The sequence below is a fragment of the Felis catus genome, chromosome D4 (genome assembly GCF_018350175.1).
Source record: "Felis catus isolate Fca126 chromosome D4, F.catus_Fca126_mat1.0, whole genome shotgun sequence".
Taxonomy (NCBI): domain Eukaryota; kingdom Metazoa; phylum Chordata; class Mammalia; order Carnivora; family Felidae; genus Felis; species Felis catus.
The window spans coordinates 10,213,467-10,222,137 of NC_058380.1; positions in this window are offsets into that span (position 1 = coordinate 10,213,467).

The window sequence follows — 8,671 nt, forward strand, 5'->3', positions numbered from 1 at the left end:
AAGAAAACAATCAGAAAACATGACAACCTTCTCTGATATCAACTATCAGCTAGAGAATTTTTACACTGGAGGTTCTTAAACTTTGGTGAGCATCAGGACCATCTAGAGAGGGTGTTAAAATAGTTTTTCCTAGGCTCCACCTCCACAATTTCTTTAACACATGTGACTTTGGGGCACCTATGTGGCTCAGTCAGTTAAGCTTGGGGCTTCAACTGAGGTCATGATCTCCTAGTATGTGAGTTCAAGCCCCGCACCAGGCTCTCTGCTGTCAGCACAGAGCCCGCTTTGGATCCTCTGTCCCCCTCTCTCTCTGCCCCTCCCCTGCTCACATTCTCTCTCTCTCTCAAAAACAAATATATATAAAAAAAAAGAAGAGGTGCCTGGGTGGCTCAGTTGGTTAAGCATCCGACTCTTGGTTTTGGTTCAGGTCATGATCTCACAGTTCATGAGTTCAAGCCCCACATCAGGCTCTGCACTCTCTCTCTCTCACTCTCACTCTCTCTGCCGCTCCCCCACTTACCTGTCTCTGTCTCTCTCAAAATAAATAAATAAACTTAAAAAAAATAAAAAGAAAAGAAATATGCACTTCTAACAAGCTCCCAGGCACTGCCGCTGCTGCAGCTGCTCTGGGGAACACACTTTGAGAACCATTGCTTTCCCTCTCTAGTTACTTCCTTCCTCTCTAGACCACTTCCTGTCGTCTCTACTGTCACTTATTTACAGCACCTGTCTGGCCGCTGTAGGCAATTATGATTATAAAACCTGTGATCTATATTTGATCTGAATTTTCCTTGACCACCTGAGACCTGGTCGTCCACCAGCCAGACTGCTACTGGAAGGCTGCATAGTGTTGTGTGACCCACTTCTCCCAGCCTACAGGCATAGAAGCCCTGCTGGGACAGGGCAGGTCCTCGCTGAAGGTCCTGGGCTCCCTGTTCACACGAGGTTAACAGCTTTTATACATGTTCTGTACAGGCAGATGATGGACCTTCAGGGGACATTCACCCAATTCTGATGCATCATTGGAAAAGAGCCAGCCAGATCTGTTAGTTTACTTTCTTGCCTCTGCTGAGGTCTCAAGAACTCACAGCACTCTTAACTTTTCCTTTACACTGACTATTTATTTCTCTAGTTTTTTTTTTTTTCTTTCTAGTAGTAGATAATAGTGGTGAGAATTCTCAAGATTTTGCCACCAGCCTTCTCTCCTTGAAACATCTTCTGGTGGGAAGGTTGGAGTAGGTAGGGACTTCTCTGTCCCACATCAGAATATTCTATTTATTCTCTTGGCCACCACATTTTAAAAGTTCTAGCAAGAATTTGTACCTCTTTCTTTGCTTTTTTTTTTTTTTTTCCTGGGTTTTGATACTTTTTTTGTTCCTTTTGTGAGGTCTTATGGAAGGAAGGGTCCGTGGTCCAGCTTCCCTAAACCATCGTTATGGTGAAGTCCAGCTCTGGGTAACTGTATGGTTCTGTTCTAAATGGTCAACCTCTTGGGGCGCCTGGGTGGCGCAGTCGGTTAAGCGTCCGACTTCGGCCAGGTCACGATCTCGCGGTCCGTGAGTTCGAGCCCCGCGTCAGGTTCTGGGCTGATGGCTCGGAGCCTGGAGCCTGTTTCCGATTCTGTGTCTCCCTCTCTCTCTGCCCCTCCCCCGTTCATGCTCTGTCTCTCTCTGTCCCAAAAATAAATAAACGTTGAAAAGAAATTTAAAAAAAATAAAATAAAATAAAATAAAAATAAATGGTCAACCTCTTTCTAAATGTTTGTCCCACCTGCAGAGATTCCCAAGGACATCAGTCTTGGGGGAGGCCTCGGTATCAGGATCTTTAAAAGCTCCCTGGGTTATTGAAGCAACTGCTATAGTTCGGTGCTTTTCAAATTTTAATGTGCATGCCAACCACTGAGGGTCTAGTTAAAATTCAGATTCTGCCTTGGAGGGCCCAGGATGTCACTCAAGAGTCTGCATTGCTAACTAGCTCTCAATGCCGCTGCAGTGGTTCCTCTGGATCCCTTGACCACACCTTGTAGCAAGGTTCTGGCTGACACTCCTGCCTGGATGCTCTTTCTGGTTTTAACCTGTTTTTTTTTTAACTTTCAATGTTTTTTTTTGTTTTGTTTTGCTTTGTTTTGTTTTATTTTGTTTGTCATTTGTGTGTGTTTTTGTTGTTTTGTTTTGTTTTGTTTTGTTTTTGAGAGAGAGAGAGAGAGAGAGAGAGAGAGAAGCAAGGCAGAGAGAGAGAGAGAGGGAGAGAGAGAATCCCAAGCAGGCTCTGCACCGACAACAACGAGCCTGTTGCGGGGCTCAAACTCATGAACAGGGAGATCATGACCTGAGCCAAAGTGGATGCTCCAACAGACCGAGCCATCCAGGTGCCCCCTTGCCTGCATACTCTTGATCCCTCACATCCACAGACTGACACCGTGGCCTTGTGACATCCCCTCAGGGGGACAGACGCCTTACCTGAAGCACAGTACAGTCGTGTATATGGATTGTGCTTTTTTTCAAAAGTGCTCCAAACGTGTGTGGCTGTGAGTTCTAATTACAGAGACTGGAAATTCTCAAATTCTTAGGATTTGAAGAAGGATATGTAAGAGGTAAAAGCATCTCCTCAAATCCTACTTTAGAACAGACTTACAGGGGCACCTGGGTGGCTTAGTCCGTTAAGCGTGCCACTTCGGCTCAGGTCATGATCTCACCGTTTGTGGGTTCGAGCCCCGAGTCGGGCTCTGTACTGACAGCTCAGAGCCTGGAGCCTGCTTCGGATTCTGTGTCTCCCTCTCTCTGCCCCTCCCCCACTCATGCTCTGTCTCTCTGTCTCTCAATCATAAATAATCGTTAAAAAAAGAAATTAAAAAAAAAAAGAGGGGCACCTGGGTGGCTCAGTCGGTTAAGCGTCCGACTTCAGCCAGGTCACAATCTTGCAGTCCATGAGTTCGAGCCCCGTGTCGGGCTCTGGGCTGATGGCTCAGAGCCTGGAGCCTGCTTCCGATTCTGTGTCTCCCTCTCTCTCTGCCCCTCCCCCGTTCATGCCCTGTCTCTCTCTGTCTCAAAAATAAATAAACGTTAAAAAAAAAAAAAAAGAACAGACTTACATTGTTTTAACCTGTTCCTGGCATTTGGCATCACTTCTAAGCATAAGTAGGGCCACACAAATGGCACCATCCGTGTCACAGCTGAAAGCCACACTGAGAGGCACAGGAATACAGTAGAGCCAGAAAGAGAGGAACAGTGAACAATGTTGCCATCATCTTCAGAGCTGAAGAAGCCCCGGCACCTGGCTGCACTTTCTCTATTAAGGGTGAAAGACAAGATGTTCTAAAACAGAAACGAAAACAAAACAGAGACTCTTGGGAGCCCTCCTGGTAAATCGGAAAGTTCGTGCAAAACCTGGGACGGGGGCCGAACTGTGTGTTAGCGTAAGGCCACCACACGATGGCGCCGTTGGCTCGAGGAACGTAAAGCGTCGGAACCCGTGCCGTGTGGATTTCATCTCAGCCCTGCTTTAGGGAATGATCCTTCGACAGGTGGAAGGAATAAGATAGGAGTGAAAAATCAGGGCTGCTAGAAGCTGTTTTTCATCAGGCCAGGAACCTTTGACATTTGGAACAATCTAGCAATGTCTAAGAGGCCTCCAGCTGTGGGGGGCTAACCAGGTCACTCTTGTTTACATGACACAAGGATTCCTGGAGGAATTGTATGCCCAGTGAATGGGTGAAAATGTGATCTTTCTCTACAAACACTAGTAGAATCCTTTTGTGGAGGGGGGGGGGGGGATAAATAAATAAATAAAACCTCTTCTATTTTTTGTTTTTAAACTTTTTTTTAAGTTATTGGGTATTAGGGGCTTATGGGAAGGGAAATGTGTTTAGTACTTTAAGTACATTTTTCACTTAATATTCATAACACCCCTGTGGCCTTATCATCATTCCCATTCTACAGGTGGAGAAACTGAGGGCCGAAATGATTAAAGCACTTACCCAAATTGTGAAGCCAGGACCCGAACCCACTTTGATCTGTCCCAAATCCTGTAAATTTAACCACAGTGCTATATTACTTCCCAATCAATATTCATTTACAAATACACATGTTCCAACACTGGTCTTTCTTAGTCTGGTATTCTGTGACTTGCAACAAAAACATCTTGCGTGATACAGTGTGATAAGGGAAGAATGAGTATATACAAGCAGTCCATAACAGGAGCACCTAACCCATTCTTAAGCAGCAAAAATTTCCTGGAACGTCTTTATCTCGTTCCCTGCGTTTTAGTACCTCTTTACTTCTTTACTACTTCACTAAAGCCCTTTCTTCCTAGGTCTATCCCTCCCCATCAACTTCCAAACAAATTGTATTCTTCCTCAATAAACTAATCTGTTAAATGGAAAGCAAGCTGGTTGTATTAATTCTCACTAAAGTGTACATGACTGATAGTCACTGCATTATGTAATCCAAATAAGATGTGTTTGGCATTAGACCTAAGAGAATAAATCAGTGATGATATTTCAGTCTATATGGCTGTTCATATCTCAATACTTTCATTATTCAAGGAGATCGACCCTGAAGAGAAGACAAAAGGCAAGGAGAAAAGATAAGACCAGCAGTTAAAATGAATCAACTAGTAATTATGAAATTACAGGCACACTCAGTGCTGAACACAGAATAATAACAGCTATGAAGAAAGCTCTCTCCTAGGCTACTTCCATGGTTTGAACCTTCTCTGGTCCTCTTGTCTTTTATGTTTCTCGACTGGAAAAGTTTGGACTAATTAAGGAGCAAAGAAACCTGAGGAAATCCTTCACCACTTTACGAATGATATAAACTCTTCCAGGGTGACCAAATAGCCCTGCTTTTCTTTATATTAAAAAAAAAATCTAGGGGTGCCTGGGTGGCTCAGTCGGTTGAGCGTCTGACTTCAGCCCAGGTCAATGATCTCACGGTCTGTGAGTTCTAGCCCCGCGTTGGGCTCTGTGCTGACAACTCAGAGCCTGGAGCCCGCTTCGGATTCAGTGTCTCCCTCTCTCTCTGCCCCTCCCCTGCTCATGCTCTGTCTCTCTCTGGTTCAAAAATAAATAAACATTAAAAAAATCTAGCTAATAACTGTGAAGAAAATGAAAGAAGTAGAACATCTCCATTTTTCACCCACTAATGATATAACCAATTTGAGCAAACACAGTGGGCAGGTGAAACCCACTATGGAGGAGTGAAGGGGACATTTGCAATGGAGGGTCTGGCTGACACGGCTTGACCCCACCGTTGTTACTTAGTGCGAAAACAGACCCACTGTGTGCCTTCCGAATTCATGCAGTAGGAGGTATCCAGTATAGCCTATGAACTCTCACCCAAAAAATCTGAAGCCTCATCGAGTGAGTTTCTAGAGCTAGCTCCCACTCTATGAGAAATACGGAGGATACAGGAACAAATTAAATGACTCCACAAGGGAGCAAATATGCAATTTCACAGTGGATGGCATTCTGCCACATGGGGGGCAATGGACTCAGTTCCTCACAAAAAGGGGAGAGAGGGTCTGCTCTGAAATCAGGCACTTAAGAAACAGAAGAACCAAATGCAGCATGTGGACTGTGAACCAAGCCAACCAATGGTAGAGAGACTTGAGACAACTGGGGAATTTTTACAAGGACGATGTATTTGATGACCCCAAGGTATTACTGTTAATTTTGTCAGATACGATAGCAGCATTCTAGTAATGTACGAACGCATTCTTTTTTTTTTTTTTTTTTTGGAGATATTTACTGAAGCATACAAGGGTGAAATGACATTATCCACCTTAAAATCTGAATCAAAAGGGGGCACCGGGGTAGCTCAATCGATTAAGCGTTCAACTTTGGCTCAGGTCATGATCTCACAGCTTGTGAGTTCGAGCCCCACATTGGGCTCTGTGCTGACAGCTCAGAGCCTGGAACCTGCTTCAGATTCTGTGTCTCCCTCTCTCCCTGCCCCTCCCCCACTCGTGATCTGTCTCTTTCTCAAAAAATAAACATTAAAAAATTTTTTAATAAATAAAATTTTTAAAAAGTAAATAAACATTAAAACAATAATCAAAAAATAAAAAGTCATACCTATTTCTGTGATATTCTGTGGTACAAAAGAAAATTCAGCAGGTCAATGAGATCATTTTCAGCTTGGATGGGACACACCCACAGCCTATATTCGATCTCCGTCAGTGTTAAGCCAGGACCCAAATATTCCCCTTATCAAACTGCATTGCATTCTGTTTATCCATCCCAGAAGGACAGATGTCGCCACCAGCCTGATTTAGGACTGGATTCAGTTCCTCCAAGCACTTCCAATGGGATGCACTACACCTTGTAGTTCACCTACGAACTTCACCTGGGAATCCTGCTGGTTGGCTGCAACGGGTTCCACCAGCTTTAGGTTAGGTCAGGCACCAGTTCAAAGGCAAGTGTTGTCCCTGAACTCATAAAAAGAAGTGCAAACTGGGGTGTCTGGGTGGATCGGTAGGTTAAGCTTCTGACTCCGGCTCAGGTCATAACCTCATGGTTTGTGACTTCAAGCCCCCCATTGGGCTCTGTGCTGACAGCTTGGAGCCTGGAACCTGCTTCGGATTCTCTGTGTGTGTTTCTCTCTCTCTCTCTGCCCCTCCCCTGCTCATGCTCTCTCTCTCTCTCTCTCTCTCTCTCTCTCTCTCTCTCTCAAATATAAATAAATGTTAAAAAAAAACAAAAAAAAAGAAATGCACACTCACACAGTTGACTCTAAGATGCATGAAAGATGCTCGCCCTCATTCATAACAGAATGCAAATTAAAACACAGTGAGATTTTCAGGTTGTAGCAAGTCAGACCAACGGAAAACACCCTTGCTGAAAGTGTAGGGAAATGGATACTTTATCAGTGGGATTTTTAGCTGGTGCTAATTTGGCAGCATCTAGTACTATTACAAATGCATATGGCCTTGTGCCCAGGAATTCCGCTTCGTATGAATGTATCCCACTTACACCTGCTCCCACCTGAAGCCACCTGTGTCTGCTTTCATTGCCACATTGCTTGTAACAGTAGATGATCTGAAAACTTACCTATCAGAAGGGAACTGCTTCATAAATCACGGAACAGTCACACACAATGGAATAATACGTAACTTTTTAATGACGAAATCATTTCTATAATTATATCAAACCACCTCCAGGTCATATTAAGTGAGGGGGGGAAGCAAGATAAAGCAACTGTATATACAGTATGCAATCATTTGTGTAGAAAAGGAAAAAAGAATACCTCTGGTTGTGAGTACAAAGTATTTCTGGGGGAGACACCTAAATGGCTCAGTCGCTTAAGCGTCCGACTTTTGATTTCAGCTCAGGTCATGATCTCACGGTTCGCGAGTTCGAGCCCTGAGCTGGGCTCTGTGCTGATGCAGCCTGCTTGGGATTCTGTCTCTTTCTCTCTCTCTCTCTCTCTCTCTCTCTCTCTCTCTCTGCACTTCCCTATGCACAATCGCTCTCTCTCTCTCTCTCTCTCTCTCTCAAAATAAACATTAAAAAAATACTTCTGGGAGAATGCCCAACACATTAATGACATTGGTTACCTTCAGGTAGTTGGGAGGAGGGAGAATCTTCTCTTGACTTTTGAACTCTGTAAATGTATAAACGTGACCTGTTCAGATAAAATTAATGTCCTAACAATAAAAAGGAGTCCGTTGACTTTCAAACCAAGCTTAAAGGAAACAGTAGTTATTTGGATTCGAGGCTAGGCTGGGCCAGAGAGCTGGACAATGTGCTGGAATGTGGGCCACCATGCTGCAAAAATAACAAAACACGGTTCAAGCCCCCTGTAGGGCAAAACAGAATACATTTTAAATCAAATTAAAGCCAAGTCCCTGTAGGGGCCCCAGCCTGTCTCAGTGGGTAGACCCTGTGACTCTTAACCTCGGGGTCATGAGTTCAAGCTAATCTGTACATTGGGTGTACAGATTACTTAAATAAATGAAAAGAAATGAAAGGAAATGAAATAATGAAATACAACGCCAAGTCCCTGTAGCTGGTCAGACGATGTCAGTTTCATCTCCCACCGAGGCTGATGTCCTCAGATGATGTGGTCTCTGAAATCCCGAGGAGGGGACTCGGAAAGCAGGCTGGGCCTGTCAGAGCCCCGAAGCCTGGTTGGTGAAGCCAGGGCCTGGTGGGGCAGGTGTCAATTCATGCACATAAAGAGTTAAAATAAAGGTTAACTATCAGGGTGTCTGGGTGGCTCCGTCGGTTACCTATCCAGCTGTTGACTTTGGCCCAGGTCATGATCTCACAGTCCGTGAGTTCCAGCCCCGCATCAGGCTCTGTGCAGAGCCTGCTTGGGATTCTCTCTCTCACCCTCTCTCTCTGCCCCTCCCCACCCGCTCACTCTCAAAATAAATAAACTTAAAAAAATAAATAATGAGTACAGGTTAGCTATCATTATCAGGAACAAAATGATGAGATTGGAACTACAGACTGGAGTATCTGTAGCATCTGTTCTACTCGGTAGATGTCGGTCACCACAAAGCGCGGGCCATTCCCTCTGATCACTCTGGAGGAGGGCAGGGCTCTTGGGGCTGAAGGGACCCCATGGCTCATCCTGGGTCTCCTTTCACTGCTCACTATGTGCATTTCTCTGCTCCTTCCCCGGCAGGCGGAAAACTGTAATTCCCAGCCCCTTGCCCTCACGTGAAG